This window comes from Haliaeetus leucocephalus, unplaced genomic scaffold (assembly GCF_000737465.1).
Source record: "Haliaeetus leucocephalus isolate CR32 unplaced genomic scaffold, Haliaeetus_leucocephalus-4.0 Scaffold1, whole genome shotgun sequence".
NCBI classification, from domain to species: Eukaryota; Metazoa; Chordata; class Aves; order Accipitriformes; family Accipitridae; genus Haliaeetus; species Haliaeetus leucocephalus.
In genome coordinates this window covers 5,949,363-5,966,340 of record NW_010972437.1, presented here as the reverse complement: position 1 = coordinate 5,966,340, position 16,978 = coordinate 5,949,363, and positions in this window count along the sequence as shown.

The window sequence follows — 16,978 nt, the reverse complement described above, 5'->3', positions numbered from 1 at the left end:
CAAGAATGCAAATAACCGTAATTCTCCATCACACCTCTCAGTGAAGCAGTGTTAGAAATGTATACACAATGTACTAGCTAGACATCTCATAAAATTTATGCCAAAACCAACTTTGAGCAAGGCCAAACATGACCCTGTTAGTCATAACACACCACTTCATCTGTGGTATTGAAGTCATTTGACCAGATAATAGGCTCATAACTTTTCACACAAAGTGAGTGCTACAGCGGGATTAACAAACGCTTATAAAGCAGACTCAGTTAATATTGGTAAAGCAATGATTTCAGACCAGCACTTTTGCTGCCACAGAACTGTTAAACAACAAATGCAAAACCCAACTTTCTATCTAAATAATGCTGCTGTAATAGGAAAGGTACCTACAGTAGGCCTGGCCTGAATATAACAAATCATCCAGGCAACGGCTGAAATTGAGCAGCATACCATTTCCACAATCAAGTAACTCATAAATGTCTGCAACCAGCCACTGTATATCATCAAAAATGATTTATTTTCGTGCTGATTGCAAGCACCAAGACTTCCATCTCCAAAGAAGACAAAGAAACTCAGATGCTATGCACTGGGAGGGGGCGGGGCACTTGGCAACTTTGTAGTTAGCACTTGCTCCTGCTCTTATTCCATTTCGTTGATATACGTAAAAGTAGAAATATATTTTTTTAATATTCCTTTTGAACGTAAAGAGTGCCGTAACCACTGCAAGTCTGTCATGTGACAACAAATACTACAGACAGGTGATATCTGTGAAACACTTCAAGCGGACCCATTCTGGGGGGAAAAAAAAAAAAAATCTAAGCATTCTTACAAGTAGGTGAAAATAGAAGTTTAGGTAGACAGTGCCACCTGAGATTTAAAATATGGTCTTATATTCTATGTGTCAGCACTGCTGAAGTATTTACATAGCCAGTCATAACACCTCAGTATTCATAAGCCTTCGTGAATGTGGACTCAAGTGAGAAGTATCGTCAGTCTGGTTTACAGACGAGAAGGCTGAGAATGATCTACAGGAAGTCTCTGATAGAACCAGGTGCTAAACCTAGAGTCCCTGCCTAGTGGTTCAACCACAGTCTTATCCTCCTTTCTTAAACATAACACTGTCCCCTCAGCCATGACGGAGTGGAGAAACCACAGCTTCACCTCTAGGAGACCTTCCCCTTCCTGAAGAGAGGCTCTCCCCTGTGCTGTCATGCCCACTGTGATGGAGGGAGCCAGCACCTACCTGGGCAGCCCTTGCAGATTCTGGCCTGTTTGCTCTACGCTGAAAAGAAACGAAACATGGTTCTCCACAATTTGCTTGTCATATATAATCTGTCTCTGCAGGCCCAGGACATACCTCAGGGCCATTAAGCACACCTCTCGGATGACAAAGCCAAGCAGGTATACCATATATCATATTGGCTGTGTCCTCAGCATGTAAGATATGCACACTAATGAAGTATTGTTCCAGGGAAATTTCACATGTTTTCTATTCCTCTACAAATGCCAGCAGTATTTTCTTTGGCTATAAGCCACCATAATAACTACACACCTAAAGTAATGGAGATACCCGATTTAAAATTTTTAAGTGCCTCAGCTTCACAGTGACTGGATTGTTAAGATAATGAATGCTTGTATTTCTAATCAAGCATAGCTTTTTACATTTTTCATGTATTTGTGATGACAGAAGAGTTTGACTAGCATTCATATGACCATTACATGATCATGCAGCTCTGAGCATGTTTTTTAAATGGTTGTACTCCTTCAGCAAACACATGCTTTAACCACAGCTCACTCCTAACAGGAAGTAGCAAAGTGAGAGCAGAGAATAAAAAGTGAATGCAGAGATTTCCTTCAGACTATCAACTGTTGTCTCAGCAGACTGATTAAGGCCAATTAAACATATGTTAGATAACAGCCATTCTAAAGTTACTGCAGGGTAACAACAGGTCATTACAGAAAAAAAACCCAACTGTCTCCAACAAGATACAAAATCTCTATCAAATAACAGATTTAAAAATAGCTTACAATCTGTTATACTTAGAGTCCTTTTAACAAGAGTTAAGAGCTAACCCCAGAGAAAATTAGCAACACAACTTATTCCTCAAACATGCCTTCTTATATCTTATTCTATTTCACATATTAATTTCCCAGTCACTTCTAACAGTATGCTTAGTTATGTACTGCCCTCTAAATTATCTCTGTTCTAGGTTTATTCTGCTGCTCATTAAATCTACATCAGCAGTTTCTTCTAGCACAATTGTAATATTGCTATGGTTATATTACTTTTGACACATACTCTTACATGAGTGTATCAGAACATCCAATTCCAAAACATGGCTAGTATATAACCAAAACATTCCAGCTGATAACATACTTTATTTTGTCCTCACAGTTAATATACTAGGATCACTGTGTACAGTAGATTAAGCATGTCTACTTCTGTATCAGTGTTACTCTAACATTCCTACTCATACAAGGCTCTTTCATTTACTTTAAGATCAAGTCTAAAATAAGCATTGCCTGTATTCCTGCAAAACTGAAAAAAATCATATTGTTAATACAATTTCAGGAGGGCTGGATATCTATCTGTCTCCCTACTATGGCATTGGGAACACTCCCTAGCACTGATAAGAATAGATTGCACTTATGATTAAGGTGTTAAATTAGGAGCTTGGAAATACTGGTTTTACAGGCTTCCCATATTACCTTTGCAAATCACTTCTCACTTGACTCCACCAGATATGGTGCAACACCCTCAGTTAAGAGTTTAGGGCCTCAACAACACGTTACTCAGTTTTCTTAAATGGACAATGATTCTTAACATTTCCAAAACGTCTCATTAAAATGATGTGGGGCTGAGCTCATTAAAAGAGGATCACTAGATAGAAGAAATAGGAGTGTAGAAAGTGATATTACATTGATGGTACAGAAGTTACTACTCACCACTTTCTCTCATCTAGGCAGCTTCAGAAGAGAATAAAACTCCTGTGCCAGGCTCACTCTTGCTGAAAGAAGCAAGTATTTTATGTTGGGAAAGTACCCAAATGCCCTAATCTTTGAGATCAAAGCCCCACTGGATCTAGGCACTGTAAGCACATAATGAGAGACAATTCCTGCCTTGTTTATAATTAAACAGAATAAACAGACACAAGAAGAGTAGGGAAAGGAACAGAAGTACCTTGCCCAAAGCCAAATAGTAGGTTCAAAGGTAGAGTTGGAGGCAGAATTCAGATCTTGCCAAAAGACTGAAGAGACAAATATCTTTTGTGAATAGAGGGAAAAGGTGCTGGTTCTTCATACTTGTGCCTTGTGATTCTTGAAATACTTCCTTTGAGCAGTATCAGAAAGGGACAAGAGAGCCTGGGCTGGGGAAGAGAAGTAGAAGGCAGCAAACTCTTTGCCAGCTAATGTCCCTGACAAGGACTGGAGACTTCTAGAGTGCTGGCCTTTGCAGGTAAGCCTTGCAAACAAACCTGGCTTGTAGCAATGGGTTTTGTTAGTTTCCCTTTGTGCCAACTAATGAAAAAAGTATTGTATCTGCAGCAGGTCTTTTCAGTTTATCTAAAGAGTTGTAATGCAGTAAAATGGTGGGCCAGGTGTAAAAGAGCTGCAACAAGCCAGCAAGAATTCTCTCTGGAAAAGAGCAGCTGTGGGCTGATACAGGGCTTTTTGCTCTGTCTCCAGGCCCTCAACCTCTGGAACATATTGAAGATACAAAGAGCACAGAATTAGCTGAGCTCCCCTGGAAGTACTATATGCTTCTTTTGAGGACACTTTCTTTTTTTGTCTCAGGAGCCTCAAGCACACTGTAAAAGTAGTAGCAAGTGTGGGAGACTTGATCTGTGCATGATGACACCTTCCCTTCTAAAACCAAATGTCTCTTGGACACTGCCCACCCCAGTCACTGCAATTCCTTCTTCTGGTAACAGGCCATGAGAAACTGTTCCTCCCACTCAGCTTGCTTTTGCAAAGCCAGCAACAACAGAGCCCTGCACTGTTGTGAAAACTTCTAGCTTCAGACTGAATGAACACAAATCAAACCATTATCAGAAATAATGAGTGAAAATTAGCCAGACAACCAGCCACCCCAGTAAGAGACAGCTGAACTGTTGGCACATTCCAAAGACAAAATGAATAAATAAGCAAATAACAAGACCATTCAACAGACTACAGTCCTCTGCAAAAATAGCTGCTTAGTACTTAGAATAGTACAGTTATTAATAAAAAATTAATATCTAAGAACAGATCACAAACTTCAAGTGGCCTTTAAGAAACATAAGGAGAAGAAAATTCTTTAAGACAAATGGCTTTATTAGGAAACAAATATCAATTTTCCTCTATCAATCTATCAGAAAGAAACACAAATCTAACAGCATTTCAGAAGTTGCTCATTGGGTTGTCAGCAGAGAAAGAAATTCTTAGAATGAAAAGGAAGAATTTATAATGTATAGTATGTACAAATTGCATTATTATCATGAACAGTTTTCCTCTTCCACCACTGGTGCAGTAAAAATCTGTAGTCAGATCCTGCCTAGGAATCCTTACATAGAGTTTCCCTCACTTATGATCCCTTTCCACAAAGGCAATTAGAGAATCTAAGTATAAATTCATTCTCCAGAGTCAAATAACTTCCACTATGCCACACTCAAAGAGATTCTAAGTGCAATAGAAGTGGACTTTAATATCACTCATAGCATATATAAAATCCCTAAGATTAAAGTAAACTTGGTAGGACGTCTATCCTGTCTGCCTGGCATAAGTGGTTGATAATGTTTTACATTTGGGCAGAAGCTGCAATGACATTAAACAAAAGTAAATTGGGTTATCAAAATATTTGCATTTCATAGTTCAGCTGAGGCAAAACAAGAATACGATGCTAGTGAAAGTAAGCAGTCATAAGCAAGTTAATCCTGAATCAGTTTCTACAAACCTGGTCTGACAAATTCCTTTACCATGACGTACCCTCACTCACTCTCGTCTCCTTAGCTATGAATTAATACACATTTAAAATTATCCAGTAATATAATTTTATTCAGCTAGAAAGTAAATGTGTTTTAATTCATAGATGATCTATAAAACTTCTGTAAATATACAAAACCAGGTCTAGGATATTGTTTGGCTTTGCAAGATCACATTTAGAAAGGCTACAGGTGACAATGACATGGTTATCACTAAGTCTGAATAGGAGGTAGAATCTAGCCCTGCCTCATTGTGCAGTAGTATATAAGGCTTCAGATCTTCTTGTCAATTCCTAAGAAACATGCTCCCATGCACTTAATGAAAGCTAGATCCACATCCTACCTTATTCCATGGTGGTTAGGGAAAACACACACACCTGTCAGCTTGGATCAGAGAAGCCTTTTTTAATTCTGCAAGGCTGTAATTCTTCAGAATTATTTTATTAATCTGCTACTTAAATTGAAATGATTTTCCAGTTTCAGTTCTAGAATCTGTTCAGATAAGAACTGATGTACTTATTTCTAATAATACTGGGAATTGCTATAGCTATAGGAGACCTACTATCCCTAAGCAAATAAAAAAATTAAAACCAACACACAAGGGGAGGTGGCAGGGGAGGGGGAGAGATTTAAGTCAAGGTCACTTACCATTCTCTGACAGGATAAAAGAGTCCTTGAAGTGTGTATAAACACATTCAAAAGTCATTAAAAATTAAATTCACACATAATTTTATATCTTTTCTTGCTGCAGGGGTGGTTCAAAATAATCTTTGAAATAAATGAGTATCACAGTTTTTCTTCCAAAAAGCTTTTAGCCAGTATATGCTACACTATCTTACAGGATTTTCCTGCAAGTGGTGTTGTAGCTATAGAAACACATTATTTAGAAGGGAGGGAAAGATTTAAAACGTAACAGAGAGATTGACCTACCTTGTTCAGCTCTTTGGAATGAAACGCACTGTAAATCAGGGATGTGAGCTCTGCAGCAGAAGGAAGAATGATCTGCAGAGTTGAGTGACTTCAGTGTGACTCCAGCTGCTTCACTTGGCTACTGCCTTCCTTCTAATAAAGCTGCAGAATGATATAGCACTGTGTTTGTTTTCAGCTGAGGAAGTTGTTTCCAACTTCCCTTGGTTTTCTAGACCCAGTTTTGAAATATTGCCTTTCTGTATAATCCCAGTATTTCACCAAAAATAAATTAGACATGTGAATGAATCATTTTGGTCAGTGTCCAAGCAAGCAACAGATGTGGTAGCTGATGAATGGAAAGAGACCTTACAGTTGTAGGCTGCTTTTTGTTACACAGAGAAGAGGTTGAACAGTATTTCTTTGTAAGCACTCTGGTGTATAGAAAATAATGTTAAGAGCAGAAAAATGCTTAAAAAGTCACACTGAAAGCATAATTTTGTAACCATATGGTAAGATACATTCATTTTGTATTTATGATTAGTAGATAATCTCCTTTTGTGTGAGAGAGAAGTGAGCTCCACAAAACATCACGAATTAGTGCCTCTGTCTGTCAGTCAGTGCAACACTGGTCTGAAATTTGAACTGGGTTTTAGGAGACTTGGCTGGATTCCCAGTTCTGTAAAGGGACTGCTGAGTTTTTGTGGCCAGGCCTCATCTTCATGTTGCTTAGTTTCTCAGTAAAATGGGAATATTATTCCACTACTATCTACACACCATAGCTTCACCCAACTCTGATGGTACCACACTCATCATACCATTTTAAAATCAGCTGAGCATGTCAGTCTACCCTTACCAAAAATCAAATCTTCTAATGGAAGCAATAATCTAACAGTGGTACTCCTCTGTCATGAATACAAAACATGTAAAATGTTCAACACTGATTTAATACAGTCTATTCCAAATTTCCCAGATATCAACTCTATCAATTCCAGTGACAATTAGGAAGAAATAAACAAAAAAACCCATGGAAGACAGAAGTGCTTAGTGAGAAGCAGCAAACCTGAAATTTCAGCATCTGGTTAGCAAGGCTACCAGTTTTAAGCACCTTTTTTATGGTCCACAGATCACAGATTCTCTTAACAGGAACCAAAAACTCCTTCCAGCAAAACTACCCTGCTTTATCTTTCCTCCATGACAGCTCTTCTTGTTCTGCCAATAAAACTTAAAATGCTGGTAACCTGTACATGACAGGGAAAAGCTATGAATGAAAGGAGTACAGAGATTATGCTACAGTGGGACACAGCCCTAGACCACGACAAAAGGACAGGGGGGCATGAGTCTTGTGAATGTATGACATAGGAGAAGAACAGGGTGTTTGTCTGAGGAGAAAGTATGGAAAGACTCAAGGACCTCATAATTTGGCACCTCACTTGTTTATTTCTTGCATTTTAAAGATTTTCTGTTTTCTCTAGGTAACTGATTGGTGAACCTTCACTGATAAAAGCTCTTTTAATAGCAGTTATCTTCTTTTGTAAATATTGGGATAGGGTAAATATAGGCACCATTTAACAGCCAATCTGCCAAGGTTTTTTTGCTTGTAATGGCACGGGTCTGTATGTCTCTAGGTACTTGCCAAATGCAGCTATTGTAAGGCAGTTAATTCAAGGGCTTGCTCAGTACTGTTTTGGTAGGACAAAAGACAAAATTACTGGGTAGATAACCCTCACACATGATCTACAGTAAAAGAAAAAAACCTCAGCAAGCAAAGTAGAATCACACATTTGCCGGATGCTCTTCACCTTCTTGGTGAAGGGAGCATTCTGGAGAGTGCAATGGATTCTAGCCATTTTGCGGTAGTGAGGAATTGTCCTTAAGGAGCTGTTTCCTTCACCATAAACTAAAGCAGGCTTGGGACTCCTCTAACATGTACTGGGGATGATAGTTCAACCCCTCCGTCCTTCAGAACCAAAGGAGGATTAAACTTCACACAGCAATTTTCCTCACCCTTCCTACCACTGTACCAAATATGAAATCACAACTGCTAAGGACCCAGAAGACATTTTGTGAAGACAAGCTTTCATAGCAATGAGATTTTTTTTCCAAGAACAGCAGATTACTGTATTTAAAAGAATTTTCTACCAATCTGTCCTACCTACATTTGCTCCTTTTCAATTGAAAGGGACTTTTGCTCTGATGAGCAGCTACCCAATTTGCACAGTATAACCAGCATATGTAATGTATCTGGGAGAAAAAAAAAAAGAGAACAGAATTTTATAGACAAAATTGCATTTAATCTGAAAGGATTTTGTTTTCTGTTTAGAGCTAAATACAGCATTTTATTCTTCTACAGTTTTGATTAACCACAGTGGGAGTCATAAGTCCCTGAAGAATGTAAGCTTGGGCCCTAAACCTTTCCTTGTTTTAGTTCCTTCTATGCTCAGACACAGTAAAACTGGAATGGTTGACTACTAAATTACAAGGCTTTTTAATATACACTTTCATGCAACCCATTAACCATTGACATAATTTTAGAAGTGTGATCTTTTCAGATAATTTTGTGGAAGTTATATGCTTGGAAGAAAATTAATGAAAACAAAAAGGTACCTTGTTTGCTTCTATGTCTTCTTTTTCTACTTGGAAGTTGTATTTTATTTTGCCGTGTCATTTGTGCTTTTCCAACAGGGTAAGTTAATGAAGTCTTGCAGTTTTCACTCTACATTAAGTATGGCAATATGCCAGAGCTATACTGAAGACAGACATACATTCATGAACATACACTGCATGTGGGACTTGCAGAGCAGAGAAATACTATTTTATATCTGATGGAAAAAGAACAAAGGAGAGCATTTTCATACAAATAATAGATATTGGGTTGTCCAGCAGTGAATAAACTAGGTCTACTGAAAAGCAAATGAGTTTTAAAAGCACTTCTAATGCTTTGTGGTATTTTTAACCCTATAAAACAAAACAAAGGCAGAGGATGTATGGAAAAAAGATATAGGGGAAAAACCCTCAGAAATACTTTACCAGTATTAACCAAAGCACAAATTACAAAGCAATAAACAAAAACAAAGTAGGTTTAATTTACCTAGATTACCAACAATTGCCTGACAGTTCTGATAATTATTTCCTAGTTCTGATAATTATTTCCCACTGCTGGGACCACCGGATCTTATCAAGATGCCTATTAGTGTGTGCAGATAATCTCAGCACTAACACTCCAGACTAAATTCAATGTGCATTAATTCAATTAAGTTGTACCAACCATAAATTTGCAAATTAGGTCAAACAAAAGGTATTTAGTTTTTCTCAGGGTTAATTTAAGCAGAACAACACAAGAAAGAAATTACTTACCTTTTGAGCATTCAGCTGTTTACAGTTCCGTTCTTTAAAAAAAAAAAAAAAAAAAATCTTCACTGCTCCTTTGTCCTCATTGTTTGAATTAACACCTCATCGATTAAAATCCACTCTGGAAAGACAGAATTTAACTACCTGACAATCAGGAAAAGGGTTATTCCCTCCCTTCCTGTGAAACGAATGACTATTCATGCCTATCCTTCTGGTAAAGCTGTAATGTTTACTTGTGGCTTAAGTGCCCACTATATACCATAGTCAGCAACTACGACAAAACTCTTCAGCGACACATTTAAACCAAACCACCTGATGATGGGAGGCTTGGCTCATTTAGGCAGGTCCGCATCCTCTTTCTATACTGATATTAGAAATCTGAAGATTTTCATGTATAATGTGTTAAAGAAATTCAGTAATTCTGCAGAAGCCAAAATCCTTCATCTATCTGTTACTTTAGTCAGGTCAAAACACACAAACATAAAAATGAATTGCTATACGTGTATATATATATATGAGTGTATATACATAGAAGTTCGAGCAGGATCTTTAAAAGCAGCACATCATGTAACTCCTACAAACAAAGTCAGCAGGGTGTTACATTCTATGAAATCATGAATATTGGAGAATAATTTACAAGGAAGGGAAAGAAAAAGATACATTTTTTATTATGAAGAATGATACCTGGAAAAAATACTATTAGAAATAGTCTTCTTTTTTTCCCCATAGATTTTGCTTTTATACTTGCATTTTTTCTCATTTTTCGCAAATAACTAGGAATGATTTTCTACATAACTTTCAGACCACAGCTATTCAAATTTTGTATTCATATGGCAATAAAAAAAGAGATTATAGCTGCTGCTCAGATAACACTTGAAAACCATGGAATTTTCAGAGCATGTCTTAACAACAAACCTTCTGATATGTCACTGAGTGCCAAAGATTATAGTCATTGAATAGCCAACTTAACAACAGTATTTTTCCATTTTAGCCAAAGTGCTGTCTCCTCCCGTACAAAGGAATGCCAGCGTTTGGAAAAAATAATTTCAGAGAGCACTACAGAGATTACAGAAACAAAAATGTGGCTATGCAAACTATAGTTGTTTCACTACATATTTCACAATCTTTAGTACTGCTATAGGGATTAACCAATTTGTACTTTTTCACCTCACAAATTACCAGGAACTACAGAGTCACTTCAAGAGGTCTTAGGAGGGAAGCCCTCAAAAGGGAAGCCAGAATTTACTGTTATGCATCTAATTTACAACTTACAGATTGGGTCAGATGTCTCAAAACCTGCCCAAAGCCTAACCAGCCTAGGTTCACAGAAACCTGAAGCACAGAGAGGAACCTGAGCCACACGTATTCAGGATTTCAGCTGCCTACAACTATTCTTTCAAAGAACTGAGATCTTATTCTTCATTCAAAGTATAAACTCTGGAGATTCAGTCATCCATCTTTTATGTAATAGGTCTTTTGATTAAAACCCCAAATCCACAGTTTAAATAGGATTATATTATGGTGTTACATACAATGACCCAAGAGGTATTTAAGTTTCATGTTCTGCATTCATTTATTAACAATTCACAGCTAAGTTGTTGAAACTTGTCATGATCAACAACAACAGACAAAACAAGCAGATCTGCAGGGAGGAGACAATTACAAGTTCCAGTCCCTCGCTATTCTGCAGCTAGACTATTGCTCTCGACTACTGTGCTCACTGTGATAGAGCTGGTGGTCTTAAACACTACAAACAGGGAGATTGAAAAGGCCTTCTAATCCCCTGCAAAAGGAGAAGGAAACATCCACTTCTCCGTTTCAAGATGGAAACTAGGCAAAGGGGAATTATTATGTAGCTTGGGTGCAAACCAGAAACTGAACACTGATTACTTCAGTATTAGAAACACAGAACATCCAACAACATGGAAGAGACTTCTGGTTTTACTGATGGACCAGAAAAGAGAGAGATTAAACTCTGATCCAAAGAACTACTGCAGTTTCAGTAATAGTATGTGAAATGCTGAAGAAACACAAATCAAATAAAAGGCTTTTTGTTCTAAAGTTCTCTTTCTCTCTTTTCAAAGTTTTCCATGAAAAAGTCTCTATATTTTCAAACTATGAGAGAAAGAGGTTTCTTTCAAAAGCTGATGTTTTTGCTTATCAGCATTGCTAGTCTAAAATTAAGTTTTGTCCTTGGAAAAAACCCAAAACTTCTCTTGTTTAACTTTCTGCTTCATTCCTGAATAAGATAAAGAAATCTTTCTTTAAATTATTCCCAGGGTAAAGCAAGGTAGAGAGTCTGCTTGCTCTCAGATGTTAGAAAATATCTTATGCGGTTTATTGTGGGAACACTGAAAAAAATTAACATGATTTAGAACAGCCAGTGCAGAGGAAAATAACGCTTACTTAACTACCTTGGGAATACATTTTAACCCCATCTTAAATTGCCTGCAGAACATCCAGTGACTCAACATAATAGTATATATATTTGGAACTCCCCGACTCCTACAAATTACACTACAGACAAGGAAGCTGTAGAGATAGTCTACATTCAGGATCACCTTACATTCGTCTGCATCTATTTAAAACCACAACAGTTTCCACCGAAATTTATAGATACAAACATCTAATTCAGAATATTCTGAGGGGCCAAGGCAGGTTCTCAACTTCTGGAAGCTTGAAAAATCTTTAAAAAAACAGAATTAATAACCCTCCAAGAAGCTTTGAGAAAATTACCTCTTTGTATCAGAAATACATTATTCCCTGCTGGAGAAGTGGGAATTAATATTTACTTTTGCAAAAATGCTTTGGAGTTCCTACTACAACAGGATGTAAGGTAGGCTAGAAGGGAGTAATAGTCATCTACTATACTTATTTAAAATATTTAAAGACTCTCACATTAACATCTGATTAAAAAATCCACATTAATTTTGTACCTTATCTATAATAATAAAAAGAAGGATGGTTTAAAGCATGCTAATCAAAACATTTTGCCATGCAGATGAAAATAATTCTAAGTGTTTCAGTCATGTTATCTGACCACGGTTAATACAAGAACCTATTAGTCTTTCTGTTCCATAGCTGAAGGCCCTCGGGTTGTAGAGCTCCCTTCAGCATGGGGAGATGGAGTCCCTTTATGACTTTCCACTGCATGTTCTAGCACATACATGTCAGAAATTATTGTATATTTCCAAATAATTTGGTAATGAACAAATATACTTGAAAACTTAGCCAATTCTCAAGGGTCGATCTGACTATATCAATCAGACAATTTAAAAATCAGTGTTATTTTTGAAAATAAATATGAAACAATGGCAAATAGAATTCAGCAATTCTAAGGGACTGTTATTTTTGAAGCTAAAAAAATTCCATGCACAACATGAAGGTCAAAGAATATCCTGCAATTCATGAGCAGTCACCTACAGGCAACCCCCAACCTACTTCCCGACCTAGACGTTTTCTTTGTGTCACTTCCCTAAAAAAACAGGCATAGCTGTTTCAGAGAGATGAACTGACTGAACAATCATTAACAGAAAACAGAAGTGACGGTGAATGTAACAGTAAACTATTCAGCATTTTATGATGAAAGACGTGTTCTCTGAAAGCAGACTGCTCTTTCAGGTTACAAACAGGAAAAAGGATCCGGAGACGAGTTTCCCCTTTGCTTTAACTCAAGCAAATTTCACTGTGCTCCGCAAGAGGGCTATCTGGACATGGAGACCACGTTTTCTCCATGTTGTCTTAGGTACAGCACAGTTGGTCTTGGTCCAGTAAAGAAAAATTTCATGCAGTGTTAGAGCCATGGCATACAAACCTCTCAGCTGCTGATCTAATTTCTTTGCATTTTCTTTTAGAATAGAAAGCACTAAAAACATGTTAATTTAAGCTAATGGACAGATTCAAAACAATTGCAGCAATGCTAGGGTATGGATTTGAAATGCAATGTAAGAACATTATTAGTAGCCCATCAAGCAGAAACTTTCTGAAAATACTGTATTTGGATAAATTTTGTAGCCATACTGTTTAAAGTGACACATTAGAGTTGTCTCATCAGCTGTTCTTTCTGGATGACCTGCCAGCAAACGAACAGCAACAGCAGCTGTAACAGCAGTAATAAAATGCTCTGTGATCAGCGTATCTCAATTTTGCTCAGCACTATTAGAATCAAAATATCTGTATTCTCCAAAGTACACGTATACAGAAATACATTATCGAGAACAATTTTAGTGCAAAAAAAAAGAAGTGTAAACTCCACAAACTCAGAAAATATAACCCCATGAAAGCAGCAGCACAGCCTTCAAATAATAGTCAAAAAAAGGCTTAGGGATGATTTGCTTCTAATAAGATATGCAAAAAGATTCAAATGGTGAAGTACTTCCAGTAACCTTTTAAGAATGAAAGATCTGATTACATGAAAGTAAAATAATATTTTTAGGAAAAAATTCTTGGTCCATGCATTTAAAAAATGCTTTTTATAATCCTCTCAGTTTAAAAAGGTATTTTAAACTTCTTCCTTGGTCACTATCCAATCATGTTTCAATTATAACACAACTGCTAAGCTTTTTGGTTGTTTAAATGATTAAGCAATTAAAATGATAATTTAAGTTGCAATTTTTTAATCTTAAGAAGGTAATTCTGGCAAGAGAATGAAAAATAGAAAGAACAACCTTTAGACTATCCCTTAAGTTTGGGGGTTAAGCTGATATCCAATATATTGAGGATGTTTTTATTGTTAAGTCAGGTAAAGCTCTTATTATAAAATTTATAAAACCTTGAGTACAACACAAAAAAAGAAAGCTCAGTTTTACATAGTGAGAAAGTGCAGAATGCCCGTAAGTTTGCCTTCTTGTAAGATAAGACTCTTTCTTTTATTTTCTTTTTGGCTTGCATTTAATTCCAGTGCCATACCAAAGTAAATAAGAGATCATTATTATTTTTAAAAAACATATTTTTCATTTAAAAATCAGAAAAATGCTTATAATAGAGAAAATATGCAACCTGCCAACCCCAGCAAACAGTCTAAGTAAAGCAGACCAAAGAAAACAAGAAGTTCTGTTTGGAGAAGAGATTATCCTTGCCTTTTACACAGATGAGGAATTCTTTTCTTTCACTTTGAAACCCCCTTCTTATTAAATGTAACTGAACTGACATTAAATGGAAAAAGTTGAAATACCATAGAAGATCAGATCATTGCTCCATTCATCTGATATCTGATGTTGGGCAGTGGCCAGCATCAGATTGTTCAGAGAAAGACAACAAAATTCTTTTAAGAGAATTTTACACTTAGTAATTAAAGGTTTTAACGTAGTGCCAGGCATTACGGAACATCCCTTCTGCTATAAAGTTGAAAAGATCCTCCTTTCCCAAGCTTACTCAGAATGTGAAGTGCTATAAAATCTACACATGTGCTCAGACTGTCTTGAAAGTTGCAGTGCTTGTTAGAATCCAGGCTAGATCTAGCAATCCATTGTCGTGGACATTTGGCAAAAGTACTCCCTCCATGGCTCAAACCCCAGCCCTCAACTGCTGTCAGTCAGTCAACGCTTAGCTCAGATCCTCTGACGAATTTTACCAAAACAACAATTTAATGATAAATTAGGCTTTTAAAATTAGAATGTACAAAGCAGATATGCAACAAACTAAAAATCTAGGCAAGAGCTTTCTGCCAGCTAGTTTTACCAACCTTGTTTTTCTTTTGTCACATTCTCTCTTTGCAATCTGAACCCAACTGTTGGAAGAAATTTGTGACTCTTTTTAGGAAAAGAGCTGCTGTTCACCTTTGTCAATTTTTCTTAATGTTTTTCATAGGTATAAGGTTGACATATATTTGGCCAATGGAAATGGACAAACAGCAAATCAAAGCAAAAGTAGAAAGCAAAGCAGTGAAACCTGTAGGGGACAGTTGATGGAAATTGAATAGACAAGTATAGATACCGGCAAAGAGAAAAAAGTCTGACACTTAGACCAGGAGAGAGAACAATTTTTAAAAGGGGAAAGGAAGTTTGTCAGCCCTGCTCAGTGTTCCTGCACATATGTGAGGAGTAGGTTCCTAGGGGGGAAGAGGTGACTGAGGGAAAGGGATATCTCTCAATGCCTTACCTGAGCTTGACTCAAGGTGCAACTGCAAGTTCATAAGTACAGAAAGAGTTGAAAGCCAAGAAATACTTGGCAACACAAGCCTAAGTTTTGCTACCTTTGAATGACAGTCCAAAAGACAGAATATTACATTCTATCCTTGCAAAAATATTCAGGAACATTCCAAGGACAAGTTATATGGCATTATAAGACAGACTCTATAGCCTTCTCTTTGCTAAGAAGGACTTCTGTTTTACATGAGCCATTCTGGAAAAGAAACGTCAGTACCTCAGCTATGTAACCGAGCTTACTTTGTTTCAACAAGTTACCAAGGGTTAGCTGAGCCACAGTAACTCATTCAGCGTGCTATAAGCCATCATAAAGGTAAACTATTTTAGCCTAAGATAACATGTTTCAAAGTGTGTTTGCCATGTGTTTAAACAATGCAGCTCTGCTGACATGCAGTAATTTGGGCACGTGCCTGAGCTTTCGCGCATGTAAAATCTTCACAGAAATACTGCATCTGCAAAATTTTACAACTGCTTCTTAAAAATCTCCACTGCTACCCATAAGATTCCATCTAAAACTAGGTTTTCACTTGTCCAACACTGAATTAAAAAATCCTTTCCATGAGTTCCAGATTTTAAATGAGTTCCAGTTTTGCCAAGTTCTGTATTATACCAGGCAACAAAATATCACCAGGCAACTTTAGTTCTGTATTAAGTACTTATTATTTGGCAATAAAAACATATTCCTATCTATGTACATATCAAAAGAATTCAACAGCAACTAAGATAGTCCCCTCCTAAAGTCTTTTCCTGCTGTTCTGCCATTTGAGATTCATGTTCAATTACTTGCTCAGCGTGGGTGGACATTTCTAAGCTATGGTTTCATAATCACACAACAGCGCCTTTTTACAGCAGCCTGCAATAAATTTTCTGTATTATGGTGCATTCGAGATCCAACCCCCCCCCATTGCACAATCTAAGCCTATATCTGCACCTGTCTTCACACATAAGAGTGTTGATTATCTTTGTGTCTGCCCAGACTACTTAAAAAATCGTGCTGATTCAGCATAATTAAGTATGCAATAGGTGGTTTCCCACGGGAGATTAGATAAACGTTAAAAAAACCCGACAATTGAAACCAAAAAAGAACCTGAACTAAGGTCATATTCTTAAACCCATTTCTGAGCAAAAGAAAAGCAGATCTAGCAGTATTTCAACCAAGAAGTCCAACCGAGACTTTTCACTTTCTGATAAAATCTACCTAAACAAGGTACACCACGAAAAGCAAGCTATTTTTAATGACAGAAAGCGAAAAGAGCATAAACCCTATAGCCCGCTCTCAAGCGTACGAAATAACGTGTTCTGAAGGAGAAAGCAACTATCGCAGTTGTTGAAATAAAACTTATCAAGGACGCTACCTCCCAAACCAGAAAAATCCCGACCGGAGCTGACAAAAAGACGCAGACCCCCGGTTTGTAGGAGCCGGTTTCCAGCGCCTTGGCTGGAGAAAAGGCGTTTCGGGCTCCCTCCCTTCAAGCTGTGGTAACACAGCGACAGGGGAAGAAAACGGCCCGGGCCGAAAGGGCGGCAGGCTGCGCCGGGCACTTCCCCGCTCCACTCGGGCAGCCGCCGCGAGGGATGGCTGCCGCCCTTCGCAGGGCCGAGGCCGCCGGCGGCCGGCCGCCC